Source organism: Lactuca serriola, chromosome 5 (genome assembly GCF_051521515.1).
Source record: "Lactuca serriola cultivar US96UC23 chromosome 5, Lser_US96UC23_V15, whole genome shotgun sequence".
Classification (NCBI taxonomy): domain Eukaryota; kingdom Viridiplantae; phylum Streptophyta; class Magnoliopsida; order Asterales; family Asteraceae; genus Lactuca; species Lactuca serriola.
The window spans coordinates 49,714,609-49,729,420 of record NC_136412.1 but is presented as its reverse complement, the minus strand read 5'-3'; the positions used below and the strand labels follow the sequence as shown (position 1 = coordinate 49,729,420).

At 34.3% G+C, this 14,812-nt stretch overlaps 1 long non-coding RNA gene across 1 annotated transcript; it reads right to left on the bottom strand.

The window, feature by feature from the left end:
• Window positions 1-6,196: 6,196 nt before the first annotated feature.
• Window positions 6,197-7,373, bottom strand: LOC145049910 (uncharacterized). Its single transcript, XR_013683353.1, has 5 exons — window positions 7,313-7,373; window positions 7,078-7,149; window positions 6,857-6,947; window positions 6,397-6,501; window positions 6,197-6,300 (listed from the first exon to the last, which is right to left on the bottom strand). It is a non-coding gene; the product is annotated as an uncharacterized LOC145049910 (long non-coding RNA).
• Between the last annotated feature and the right edge of the window lie 7,439 nt (window positions 7,374-14,812).

Here is a 14,812-nt window from a genome sequence, read left to right as displayed (position 1 = left end):
GGTTGTGTCTGCTTCATGAAAAGGGTAAAATCTATTAAGTAAGAAGAACTATGAGATGCATGCATGTATATGTATGTGATATGTATTAGATCAACAAATACAGATGAAGCAATCCCAAAAACATCAATATTACAATTTGACGGAAGTTAACAAAATCAATGCTTCTGCAGTTTGAATAAAAATTCTTATATGCTTAACTGAACATGTCCATATGAACATATATTGATAGAGGTTTATGAAATAGGATATTAAGGAAGAAAATTTTGATGATACCTTATAAAAAAACTGGTAGCCGATGAACCTTAATTGGAGAGTTTTGGATTTACATTGGGGAAAAACTTAAAGGAGTAAAAAAAGGATAGAGACAGATGAAAAAGAAGCTAGTAAATAAGTTTCTTGACCGTACTGTACTCAATAGTCAATAGCCAACAACCAAAACTCCCATTAACACGAAATCCTTCATCCCAACACCAAAAGGTGAATCATTTTTTTTATTCTGGAACATAGTTGGGATGATTTCCAGCAACAATAGCTCCAAATGACGAAACCCCTTCTCCTTCCTTTGACTCACCTCCATCCCTGTTTCTTGAACAACATTCAAAACGTAAAAGATTGAGTTTTATAAAAAGGATTAAATGCCCGAAAAATAAAATCAAAATGGAGAGAATCGATGTCAAATCTTACTTCAAGGTAGGTCTTTGTTAGATTTCATTTCTAGGTAATTAGGGACAGGATTAATGATTAAAAATCCCTAAAAATAGGAAACCCCAATATCGTTCGTGTTCATTGAAAAGCCCTAATATCATTTATTTTGCAATTTTTACTAGAAGCATGTGGCTTTAGTGGTGAAATACTTTTCGCCAGAGAAGTGAAATACCAATAGAGGGTTGTAGATGCACTTTCAAAAGGAAATTATATGGTTAAGATATCACAAATAGAGAAGTGAAATACTTTTAACCAGGAATTGCCCCAACATAGAGCAGAGAGATGAAATCGTAGTTGGTCACGGGATCGTAAAAACTGTAGAAAGCGATCATGCGCTTAAAATAGTTGATTACCTATTTCCCTCTTTTGTTTGAAACAAAACACAAAGAAGCGACAACCAACAAACATCATAATGGAAAATGAAAAGAAAAAAAATAGGAGGATACACATACCGAGAGATATCTATGGTGAGAGAAGGTTTGAACTCGAGATCTAATCGCCATCACTTATGATGAAATCTGTTTAGAAATAGAGAGATAGACGAAGAAATATATGAGTGGTTACAATATATCAATAATGAGGCAATACAAATGGTGGAGCATGGCGGTAGAAGTGTTAAATGGATTTAGATGTTTTGAATTTTACAGAAAGAGTCGTGGATGAGGGATTTAGGCTTTTTGGTGAAGAACATATATGTATAAGTATGTGAACCCTAAATGTGAGGAAAATTAGCAAAGTGGCTGACATTAATTTGATAGAATTGTTGTTTTAAAAAGAGTATGTTTTAGCTAGTTGTACATTGTGTTTATATATTTGTACCTCTTAATATTTAAAGAAAGAAATAATATATTTAATAATATAGTAAAGATAAAGATATATATCGGATCACAACCGGGTCAAATATGGAGGAGATTTTGGATAAAACCCACTATGGTTAAGATCCGCGTGTTTTCTTCTGCTAAACTTCTAATGTGAGCCGTAACCACCTTTATATTCCTTTAGTCAACAGTCAACTTACGTCCCTCCTACACAAAACTATATAAAACAAGAATCTAATAATAACAAAACAAACCCTATAAAAATTAAACCTAAAAGTTACGTATATAAAAAAGATACAACAATGATAAGTTTGATAAAGGTATATGCAACCCTAAATCTCATATGTAATGAAACATCAAATTTAAATGAATTACCATTTAACACCCTAATAAGCTAATTATGATGTCAACATGAGGGGAATAACTTGTAACGTTATTAAAGAAAAGAAAAAGATAATATGATATCCATTTTTTTTAGAAACGGAAAATTTTCATTAAAATGAACCCCGGCTAGTAAGGAACTCGGGTAAACAGGTACAAAAGAAGAAGAAAAGAGCATACCGATAGTATTCACAAATAAAGAAAAATACATAGATAACACCAAGAAAAATGGAAAGGAGATGATGACCCCTTCTAAATGGTCGCTGTTAAGAAGGATGTTGATTAATGAGCCCCATCAAATGTTAGTTTTCACAGTTAGAAAAGTTGTTATAAACAGTTTTAGATGGTAGTTAGATAGAAGGGTATTTTCGTCATTCTTATTTTATGAGTTAGATAGTCTGTTTGTTCTTCTCCTCTGTATATATATATATATATATATATATATATATATATATATATATATATATTCTTCATTGTTATTGAATACAAGTTTCTGAATCAATTCAAAACAAAACTTCTCTCATTCTTTCACATTAACATGGTATCAGATTAGGTCTCGATTCTCCATGGTTGATTCAATTTCTTCTACTATCGATTCATCTAATCCTTTTTTCATTGCTCCTTCTGATAATCCGAGTTCTATTCTCATTACCAATCCTTTTAATGGAATTGGCTTTGCTTCTTGGAAACGATCAATGATCATATCGTTAGCTGCCAAGAACAAATTAGGTTTTATTGATGGAACAATTTCTGAACCAGCAATTACCTCTTCTTCGTATTCCGCCTGGTTTCAAGCCAATTCTATGGTGATAAGTTGGATTTTGAATTCTTTATCCAAAAACATTGCTGATAGCGTGTTATTCTTGACTACTGCTCGAGAAATATGGCTTCAATTGAATCAAAGGTTCGAAAAACCAGATGGCGCCTTGATTTACCAAATTCAGCAACAGTTGTATTCGACTTCTCAAGGTTCAGATGATTTTACCACCTATTTCACCAAATTAACTCGAATTTGGGAAGAATTGCGTCTTGTTCAAGCATTTCCTCCATGTTCCTGTGCAGCTGCATCCAAGATTAACAATTTTTTTGAAGAACAGCGCCTCATTCAACTTCTTATGGGCCTTGATGATTCTTATAAAGTTGTACGTGGTCAAATTCTCATGACTAAGCCTCTTCCTACTGTCTCCACTGCATACTCCTTAATTCTTCAAGAGGAACGACAACGAGGTATTAATACTTCTACTCCAATTAATACCGACATTATTGCCATGAATGCATCTGTTGAAAACAGTGCTATGTCCAAGAAATCGTTAGTTTGCAATCATTGCAAAAAGCCTGGTCATACCAAATCACAGTGTTATCGTCTCCATGGATTCCCTGCAAATTTCAAATTCACCAAATCCAAATGTGAAGAACCAAAATCCACTGTTCAGAATGCAGTTGTTGATTCCAATTCTAATATTTCACAAGAACAATATCAGCAATTGATGATTCTCCTTCAAAACAACAATATCAATCCATCTTCTTCTAGTTTTTCTGCTCAAACTTCTCTTATGGATGGATCCATGGAATCTGAAGGTACTTTTTCTTTTAAGAAGTTTGCTGCTAATGTGTACAAATCATCATCTCTTTTACAACCACTTTATTCATGGATTGTTGATACCGGGGCAACAGATCACATGTGTTCTAATAAAACCTTGTTTCTTTCCTTGTTCAAATTGCCTCATCCTCATTTCATTGGATTACCTAATAGTACTAATGCATGTGTTTCTTTTGCTGGAAATGTAAAATTACATGATTCTTTGATTATTCAAGGAATCTTGTATGTTTCCAATTTCAAATACAATCTTGTTTCAATTCCAAAATTGACTTCACAACTTCAAACCTTTGTCATTTTCATTGATCAACATTGCTTATTGCAGGACCCTTCGTCACGGAATAAACTCTCTCTTAGTCTCTTTGGTAATAAGGTCAATGATCTTTATGTTTTTGATCACAGAACCATTTGTAATTCCTTGTCTTTCAGTTTTATGTATTCAATTTTCTTTGTAATTCTGTAACTGTAGTTACAAAACCTTCTACTACTTTGTTATGGCATAAACGATTGGGACACATTTCTATTAGCAAATTGAATCATCTTTCTATTCCTGGTTGTAAATCTCATGATGATGATGTTGATTCATGTATGATTTGTTTCAAAGCAAAACATCATAAATTGCCCTTTCCAACTAGCTTATCTCAATCTCAAACTGTTTTTAATCTTATACATGTGGACGTTTGGGGCCCATACAAGTACATATCTCATGATGGATTCAAATTTTTTGTTACTATAGTTGATGACTATAGTAAACACACTTGGGTGCATATGATTACACATAAAGGGTATGCAATGGGAATTATCAAACAATTTGTTGTTTTTGTTCAAACTCAGTTTAACAAAACTATTAAAGTTGTTCGCACTGATAATGCTTATGTGCTTGGATGTAGTCATGAAGGCATAGAATTCTATAGCAAATATGGGATTCTACATCAAAAATCTACTCCATTTACCCCTCAACAAAATGGAATAGTTGAACGAAAACATCGGCATATACTTGAAGTTGCACGAGCCTTATTATATCAAGCTGGTCTTGGTTTTTCTTATTGGTCTGAATGTGTTCGGACAGCTGTTCATCTCATTAATCGGATGCCTTCAGCTTCTCTTAAGTTCAAAACTCCTTTTGAACTTCTTTATCAAAAGCAACCAGATTTAACACAGTTAAAAGCCTACAGATGCTTGTGCTTCATCACTACTTCTACTGTGGGTCGTGACAAGTTTATGTCCAGGGCTCATCCTTGTGTCTTAATTGGCTATCCTATTGGACAAAAAGCTTTTAAAGTTCTCAATCTTACTACCAAAACTATTCACATTGCAAGAGATATCAAGTTTTTTGAGAACATCTTTCCCTTACATGCCATATCTTCTACTATCTCACATAACCCACATTCTTTTCTCCCTACAAACTCCAATGATACACCCATTATACCTTCATCACCTTCACTTTATGTTCCTGCTGAAAATATTTCTTCTTCTCAGACTCAACCTCCTCATATTCCTAGAAGGACATCTTCTAGAACTCATAATCCACCTGTGCACTTACGAGATTACACTACAAGAAAAAAGGCCTTTTACGACGCTCATTGCGCGTCGTAAATGGCTCAGACGACGCGCAAATGCGTGTCAAGGAAGGCCATGTCATAAAGATAGACGACGCGCATTTACGACGCGCATTTACGACACGCATTTACGACGCGCGGTTACGACACGCAATGCGTATCAAGGAAGGCCCTGTCATAAAGGAAGACGACACGCATTCGCGTGTCGTAACCTTACGACGCGCGTGTTAATGACACGCAATGCGTATCAAGAAAGCCCCTGTCAAGAAAGGCCATGTCATAAATGAAGATGACACACATTTTTGCGTATCGTAATTTTAAATTTAAAAAAAAATTATTTATGGATTTACTTATTTTCATATTAAATTTGCATTTTATGTCACATAATGGAAAATAAAATACTATATACAAATAATACAATGCATTGCACAAAATTTAATGTTATACAAATAATCATTCGAATAGTAGACAAATGTAATACTACAAATAATCATTCCAATAGTAGACAAATGTAAGATTTCAACATTTTTTATATAATTAACTAAATTATTAGCCAAATTTCCTAAAATACCAACATACTTTTCTATGAAGAGCATTAACACTATTCTTTTCCATCAAAAACTTCAAAACCTGCATAATTCACTACTAGAAAAACAGCCTTTTCCACACCAATAGCAAATGGCAAAGTGGAAGGGTAAACTTATATCTCTATTTCATGATAAAAAAAAAAAAACAGCCACATGAAAATCTGAAAAAAGATAAAATCATAAATAAAAATAAACCCAATCAGGCACAAGACTTTTGGAGCAGTAGCACATATGAAATGGACAACAATGATAAAAAAACAAAAAAAAAAAAAAAAAAAAAAAAAAAAAAAAAAAAAAAAAAACCGAGTTTTGGTGTTGGGTTGAAAAAGTATGAAGTTCTTCTAGACGATAAACCAAAAGAATTCACTAAATAAACTTCTATATAATAAAAGAAGTAAAATTAATTATACCCTGTCATTTGGAGCTGCTGCATACCCATAATGAAGAATGGAGGAGTGCAACAACTAGAAGAAGAAGAAGAAGAACAAAAATAGCTCTTATTCATGAAAAAAAACATTTGTACCCTTTGGTATCTTTTAGAAATCAGCAGAAGAGTGCAACAACACTTACAATAAGAAATCAGCATCAATTGCAGCAACAATTGCAGGAATCAGATTACACTGTAATGCTTGATTCCATTCCCTCTTTGATTACTGCATACCAAACACACTACCTTATTTAAAGTAACTATGACAGACTCATCACTTCACTCGGTAAAAATTGTACACAAAACCAAAAAGCTCTCTTACTTCATCTGAACTGTCTTCTAAATCAGACGCATCACTTCACTTGGCTTTCTTGGTGGCTGCAGCAGCACCATTCTTGGCAACAGCAGCTGGCTTTTTTGGCGCCTCCTAAATTACATAGAAGAATACTTAGAAAAGTGGAGAACAACATGTATCATGTAGAGAATGCTGCTAAAAAGTGACAAAATTAATGTGAAATTAGACAAACTGTATCCAAGTGCCAAGAGATTTACACTCTGACTCACTTCTTCATCTGATGAATCACTATCATCCGATGATTCAGATTCAAATTCAGATTCATCTGAACTACTTACAGGTTTACTTACAGATTCAACTTCCCTTAGCTGATCAATGGCCTCTGAGATCTCTTCTTTTAAGTTCTAATTCAGACAAACATAATAGGAGAGAAAATAGACAACATTAAAAAAATCTAAAAAAGTTAAAATTTTTAATAAAAACCTACCATTTATCACCCCAAGTTATGCACGAAGGTTAGAAACTTGTCCATCTCTTGTCTGTTGTGGAGCTTTTAGATCACCTATGCATTCAAGATTCTTTTGGTGTCCAAAAATCAGATCACCTATGTATGTATCTCAAATAGAAACCTACTTTCATATCTTTTTATTATTTTTTTCTTAAGTATAAAACGTATGAATCAAAAGCACATGGAATAAGTTATCTCACCGCACAATGTACGACAACAGGTGCCCATTGACTTTCAACACCTAACATTAGTATATGTTCCAAAACATTTCCCTACAAATAATAGATGAAAAGAAACTGAGTCGTGATGATGCATAAAGTCTAGAGTTTTATATTTATGAAAATAAATAGAAGATTTAAAAAAACACAAGTTTTTTATGCAAATAAATAAAAAAATGAATTGTTAAAACTTAAAAGATAGGGATATAAAACTTACCTCATTCCAGTCCAAACAGTCGATAGCTTTGACACATTGATTTTCCTCATTTAACCTTTTTTTAGCATTCCTAAAAGCTCACATCATCACCATTGGTTCCCAGCTAAGTCCACATGTCTTTTTAGGACATTTTTAACCACAACTGGTTAGCCTCTTCTCCAATGCATTTGAAAATGTTCAAAATCTTTGTCTTCTAAGTCAATAGGATCAGGGCAATATAGTAAATTGTTGTCATTACTACTACTACTACCCTCCCTAGAAGCCGATTTCCTTACACCACGTCTATGATGATGATGATTTTCCACACCAATGGCAAATGGCAAAGTGGAAGGGTAAACTTATATCTCTATTCCATGATAAAAAAAAAACAGCCACATGGAAATCTGAAAAAAGATAAAACCATAAATAAAAATAAACCCAATCTGGCACAAGACTTTTGGAGCATTAGCACATATGAAATGGACAGCAACGATAAAAAAAAAAAAAAAAAAACAAAAAAAACAAAAAAAACGACTTTTGGTGTTGGGTTGAAAAATTATGAAGTTCTTCTGGATGATAAACCAAAAGAGTTTTGGTGTGGTGAAGAAATATGCTTTTCCATCTGATACTCTTCATTTCTGGTTTCATTTTCCTCATTACCTACTCCAAAAGTAGTTACTTAATATCACCAAAAGTTGAAATCACCATATACAAGCAACTTATAATGTTATAATATGCACTGAGAAATTGAAGATTATTTAGTAATGAGCTAATTTCAGTTTAGTCATTACATAGTGGAATGATAATGATATATACCTTAGTGTGACCTTCAGAACTTATACCAATGGCATATTGGATCACAAAAAGCTCCAATTTTGACTTCAAAACACGACATGCAGTCAAACTAGGGTGCATGGTCTTAAGATCTATCTCAAATTTCTCAATCCCCTGAAGTAATAAAAAAAATACAAATATAGTATCACTTACTAAAGTAGCAAAAATAACATATTATTCACACTAACTGTGTATACTTCCTGCAATTTATAGATTGTTTTTGGTATGCTACAACTTAACTTAGTTTTTAAGAAATTTAATATTTTATATGGAATTTTCAAATGCTACTTACTTCTTTTTTAAGAAATTTAATATTTTATATGGAATTTTTCTATCAGGTATAGACTAGGAAATAACATACAAAATTGACCCAGTGATATCAAATTTTGACTTGTGCTAATGAGCAGGAGGAGCCCTTGGAGCAGATTTCTCAGCCATTCCCACACTAATTTTGTAACCTCTCAATTCATAATCTGATCAAACATTAAAAAAAAACTAAATTAGACAAACCCATAAAATAATTTATATAGTTGAGAAAAGAAGGTACTTTGGTTGTAGAATCCCCTAGCAGAATGTGCTGCAGAAGAATCCCATCAGAATGTGATGCAAGAAGGGACCCAAATTTAGGGTAGGCCCATGCAACCTGCCAGACTGGACCATTGTGACATGTCAATGTGGTAAGGGGGTGTGAGGTGGCGGTGCTGATGGTGGTGGTGACACTGATTATCTTGATTGTGGCATCAGAGGAGGTGGATATTACTCGTTTTCCATAGTAATCCATACAAACATCATGGATTATGTATGTATGACCTGTTTCAATCTTCTGCCCAGGCATGATCTGTTGAATTTGAAGAAGATTTGGATCAGTGGATGTGAAAACAAATTGAACAATTCATATAATCATTAAGTTTGATAGAAGAATAGGTTTAGTGTTATGAAGAAATTGAATGTTCCAAATCTGCTCAAGGATATGGTTGAGAGAAGATTGTAAACGTAATCATCAAAATTTTCCCCAATTCAAAATTTTGAAAAATGCATTTATAATCAGGACGCTGTTCTTCCCCAATTTCTAAGAATTCATATGTTGCTACACAATTATATACGAAACAAAACTTCTAATCTATGAAATTTCATACCGAGGCAATTAAACATTTCTCAATTCTAAGCCCTAATTATAGATCTCTATTCAAATTCTCCCCTTAGATTGGAAGATCAATATCAAGATCGCCAATTTGGCAAAAGAAATAAAATAGAAGTGTCATATAAAGAAAATTTTCATCAATGATGCTTAGGTTTGAACCATTCATCAGTCTCGTATGTTTTGGTTCCCAAATCAGAAAAATCCCCTTTACAAATACATAGACTAAAGATTGAGCACCAGATTTTCGCATCTAACTAAACTATAAACACTGAACTTCAAATAATACCGATTTTATAAATATTTAAGAATGGAATAATGTTAATCCTCTGTACAAGAAGTATATATGTAGAAGTAGAATAGAAAAGAAACAAAGAAGAGGCGAGGATAGGAGATGACCTAAAATCAGAATCTGCAATTGAAAAAGCATGACGAGAGGCGCTTGTTGTTCAGAACATGTTCATAGTTATAAAATCTGTAATGGAACTATAAATGGTGAAATGAGATCGAGAGGCACTTGTTCGGACTTAAGATGTCAAGGATATCAGTTTCCTTCTCTAAGAAGTTGTTCCAACTCCACTCGTACCTCCTCCTCCGAGTTCTGTACCAGAATATACACACAGGCCATTGACTTGAAATTAGGTTTTTGCTCCCGTCGACAGTCATAGAGCGCCGGAATCTGATTGTCGTCGGAATGTTATATAAGGATTTCGCAAGGTTTAATAGTGAAGATGGGGTGAGAGAGCTACAAATGGTAATGGTGGATGAAGTGTTGGTCGATAAGGCATGTACATCGTTGGCGTGCGATGCCTAAAGATTCGGTGTGGGTTGGAGGTGGGTATGAGGCGGGGTTTTAGGGATTCGTTTAATCGAAGAGGATTTTAAGAATTTCAAAAATATGAAAATATCGATTGAGGTCAAAAATATGATTTCAGGAACCTCACAACTAAAAATCGCATATCAGAATCCACACAATCTTTTGGGAAGTGAATGTGATGTTGCAGTGGTCTGTTAGAGATAGACAGAAAGGAGGGACATGGATGGAGGAAAAGGGTGGCCTGGTGGTTCTAGGCCAAAAAACCTTTGATCAATTTCATGGCCTGGTGACCAAAAAACCTTCGATTTCACTAAGAACCGGAACCCTAGTTCCAACAATAGTCGATTTTTGGTATTTGATTGATAGAGAGAGAGAGAGAAGAACGATTGAAAGAAGGTAGAGGAGAGCTTGGCGGTGTTTTTAATTTTTTCAGAATTTCATTTCCCCCTTTCCCCCACTATTAAAGGATGGAACGCGCGTTCCATTAAAAAATATAAAGCGACATCCTTAGACGACGCGCATTTTATTATAGGTGCCCTCCGTGTTTTTTTTAGACACTAATTTAAGGGCGCGCAATAATGCGTGTCTTCTATCCTAAAATTTTTTGAAGAGATGAAATTTTTCTAATGTCACTCTCCTTTGCGTAACATAGATCAATGAGCGTCGTATTTTGCGCGTCGTAAAAGGCCTTTTTTCTTGTGGTGAATTACATATGCAACAATGTTGTTGATTCTTCACACATTTGTTGTCATACTATTACAAACATGTGCAATCTTGACCCTCAAGTTTCTGTTTCTTATCCTATTTCTACGTTTGCTTTCAATGTTTCTAAACATGAAGTCGAGCCTGATTTTTATCATCAAGCTAAAGGGAATCCTCATTGGGAACTTGCTATGCAACAGGAACTTGAAGCCTTACAAACAAATCACACTTGGGATATTGTTTCTTTACCCAAGGGCAAAAAGCCGATCTCATGTCGATGGGTATATAAACTGAAATATAAGGCCGATGGGTCCATTGATCGATACAAGGCATGGTTAGTAGCCAAAGGATTCACTCAAAAAGAGGGCATTGACTATCATGAAACTTTCTCTCCGGTAGTCAAATTCAACACTATTCGATGTTTGGTTTCTTTGGCTGTTAAAAAAGATTGGCAAATTCAACAACTTGACATCAATAATGCCTTCCTTCATGGTGATCTTCATGAAGATGTTTATATGAAATTACCACCAGGCTATTCTACTACTTCATATCATATTGTTTGCAAACTTAAAAAGTCCCTCTATGGTCTAAAACAAGCTTCAAGGCAGTGGTATGCAAAATTATCCAATTTTTTGCATCAAAAAGGATATATTCCTTCTCTCAATGATTATTCTCTTTTCATTAAAAAGACTACTACTTCAATTGTTATATTAGCAGTGTATGTGGATGATATTTTACTAACAGGTGATGATCAAGATGAAATTTCTTCTTTAAAAACGACTCTTGATAGTCAATTTCGCATTAAAGACTTGGGGGAAGTCAATTACTTTCTTGGACTTCAATTTGACAAGGTGGCTGGCGGATTAGTTGTTCATCAGCACAAGTTTGCTCAAGAACTACTTAATCTATATTCTATGGAAGATGCTATTCCAGTTTCTACTCCATTGCCTCACAATCTTAAGCTTTTACAACTTATGGAAAATCCCCTTAATGATCCTACATTGTACAGACAACTAATTGGTAAATTGAACTTTCTAGTTCACACTAGACCAGACATCGCCTTTACTGTACAACACTTGAGTCAGTTTAACAAAACTCCTTGTCAACAACACTATGATGCTGATTTACACGTATTGAAATACATTAAAGGCACTGTTAATCAAGGTTTATTTTTTAACAAACTTTCCAACTTTAACATTGAGGCTTATTGTGATTCAGACTGGGCAACATGCCCAATCACACGAAGATCAGTCAGTGGTTATTTCATTCTATTTGGAGGAAGTCCAATCTCTTGGAAGTCTAAAAAGCAAGTTACAGTATCTCTTTCTTCAGCCGAAGCTGAATATCGTTCAATGAGGAGAATATGTGCTGAGTTGGCTTGGTTTTCTAGACTTTTACATGAATTTCAAGTGCCTAATATAACTCCAATACCCCTGAAATGTGATAATATGGCTGCCATATACATTGCTACAAACCCTGTTTTTCATGAAAGAACTAAGCACATCGATCTTGATTGTCATTTTGTTAGACAAAAAATTCAAGAAGGACTCATCTCTTTATCACATGTTCCAACTACCTCTCAATGTGCTGATGTTTTTACCAAGAATCTATCATCTTCACAGCATTGAGAAGCTATTTCCAAGCTGCATGCAGTTCCCTACCCTCCAGCTTGACGGGGGGTGTTAGTTTTCACAGTTAGAAAAGTTGTTATAAACAGTTTTAGATGGTAGTTAGATAGAAGGGTATTTTCGTCATTCTTATTTTATGAGTTAGATAGTCTGTTTGTTCTTCTCCTCTGTATATATATGTATTCTTCATTGTTATTGAATACAAGTTTCTGAATCAATTCAAAACAAAACTTCTCTCATTCTTTCACATTAACATCAAAATGCCCATGTGTTGATATATCCTATTCCGTTAACTAACTATATTATTAAATTGTAATACGTTCAGAGAATAGTTATCTATCAACATGTCCATTAAAGTTTGATAAACTTTGTCTAATGGGTATAAAGTTTACCCTTTAATTATCATATCCAATAACATATCTTATTATGGTATTAATGTCTTCAGATTTGTAACTGATTCATATAATATGAATCCATGCTCACATATTTAAATCGGATAAACTTTTTTCATGGAAAGCGGATGACACTAACTTTTTTTTCTTTTATTGAACTAACCATATTTAGGGATTGGCATTTGTTGTAATAAAAAAATTAATGCAATATCTAAGAATATTCACACATAAATATAAGAACTATCGAAATACATCAAAAAAATTAAGGACTTCGTTTGAATGGATCAGTTCAATCTAATAAGTGAATCTATTTTGATTTTGGCTTTCAAAATTAGATCAAAATAGTATGAAATAAATTAAAATGTGTTCTTCAATTGGATTGGTTTTCATTATAGATGTGTGTACGGTGCGGTTTGTGGTAAAATAAATAAATAAAAATAAAATAAAAAACCAATAGGTATAGTTTTCCAATGGCTCGGTTTTGGTTTTAAACCAGATCAAGCAGTGGTGCAGTTTTAGATGTAGATGGTGTGCTTTTTTTGAAAGAGTAAACTGCAAAATTGGTCCCTGTGGTTTGTAAAAAAATATGGATGGAGTCCAAAAACTTTTCAACTTGCACTGTTAGTCCAAAAACTGAAAAATAAAAACAAAAGGAAAATATTTACCACCACATACACATATAACACCCACCTCCCTTACTGATTTAATTCACATACATACACAAATGAACTTCATCAATGAAGTTCTGGGAAAATCTGATGCGGATTCAACACACATACAAGCAGACATCTTTCTTTCTCTCTCTCTCTCTCTCTCTCTCTCTCTCTCAACAAATACACACATACAAACTCTGATAAACCAGAATTACCCTTCACCCAGTTCTCATCCCTCTTTCCTTTATCCCAAGTTATCATCATCAAGACCTCTTGTAATGTTCTTTTATCTCAATATCTATTGGGTCAATATTTTTGTATATACTTTGCTTTTCTAGGAAATTGATTTGTTATGTAATATTGTATATGTGTTTACGGTCAAGAAGTGAGTTTATGACCGTAAACAGAGTTTACGGCCGTAAACTCAGTTTGCGGCCCAGTCCAGTATATATAGGGGTGAGGGGTGTGAGAAAAAGAATGATGAACAAAAAAGGAGCTTAAGTGTGTGCACTTGAAGGTGTTCTAGAGAGAAGTTTTGTGTGTGTGAATCTTTGTATCTGGATCTTTATTCTAATCATATTATACATAGATTCATCATCATCTTCTTCTTCTCCTTCCCTTCTTATTGTGATCTGGCATCATCCGTTTGATTGGGATTCCGCACCATCAAACAGATCTGATTGATACACAGACATTTTTGGGGACTTACAATTGGTATCAGAGCTTGGTTTGTATCACTCATTTTTGTCAGATCTGCAGCCGATTTGATCTTATTTTGAAGAGATTTTTGCGTTTTTGGATAGATCTCGCAAAAATAAGGGGGGTTTGTTCTTCACGTTTTTCCTAAAAACGAGTTTTTGATCGAGTTTTGGAGCAAAAAGGGTGAAAAAACGTTGTTTTTCGTCAAGAACAGCGATTTCTGGAGAGTTTAAGGTCTTTGAAGGGTTTATGGTCTGGAGTTTACAGCCAGAAACGAGTTTACGGTCCGGAGTTTACGGCAGGAAACGTGTCGCCGGAGTTTGCGACCTCGGCTTGGTGGTCGGCGGATTGCGGCTTGGTACAGCTCGGTGATTGGCTTGAAGAACGGCTCGGCTCAGCAGGATCTCTTGTTCGTTCAGCAGCTTCAAATAAAAAAAAGGGACGCGAAGTTGGGGGTGGCAGGGATCGAACCCGCGACCTCTAGGTAATTGACACAGCGCGCTTAGCCAACTCGACCAACTGATTGTTTGTTTCAATCCCCCGAAATATTAAACTTAACCTCTCCCTGTCGCACCAGTTTCGCAAATTTTACACTTTTTGCCCAAAAATCAATTTCTTTTATTTTTAAGCTCCATTTTCAACCAAAATTTTAGTTTTT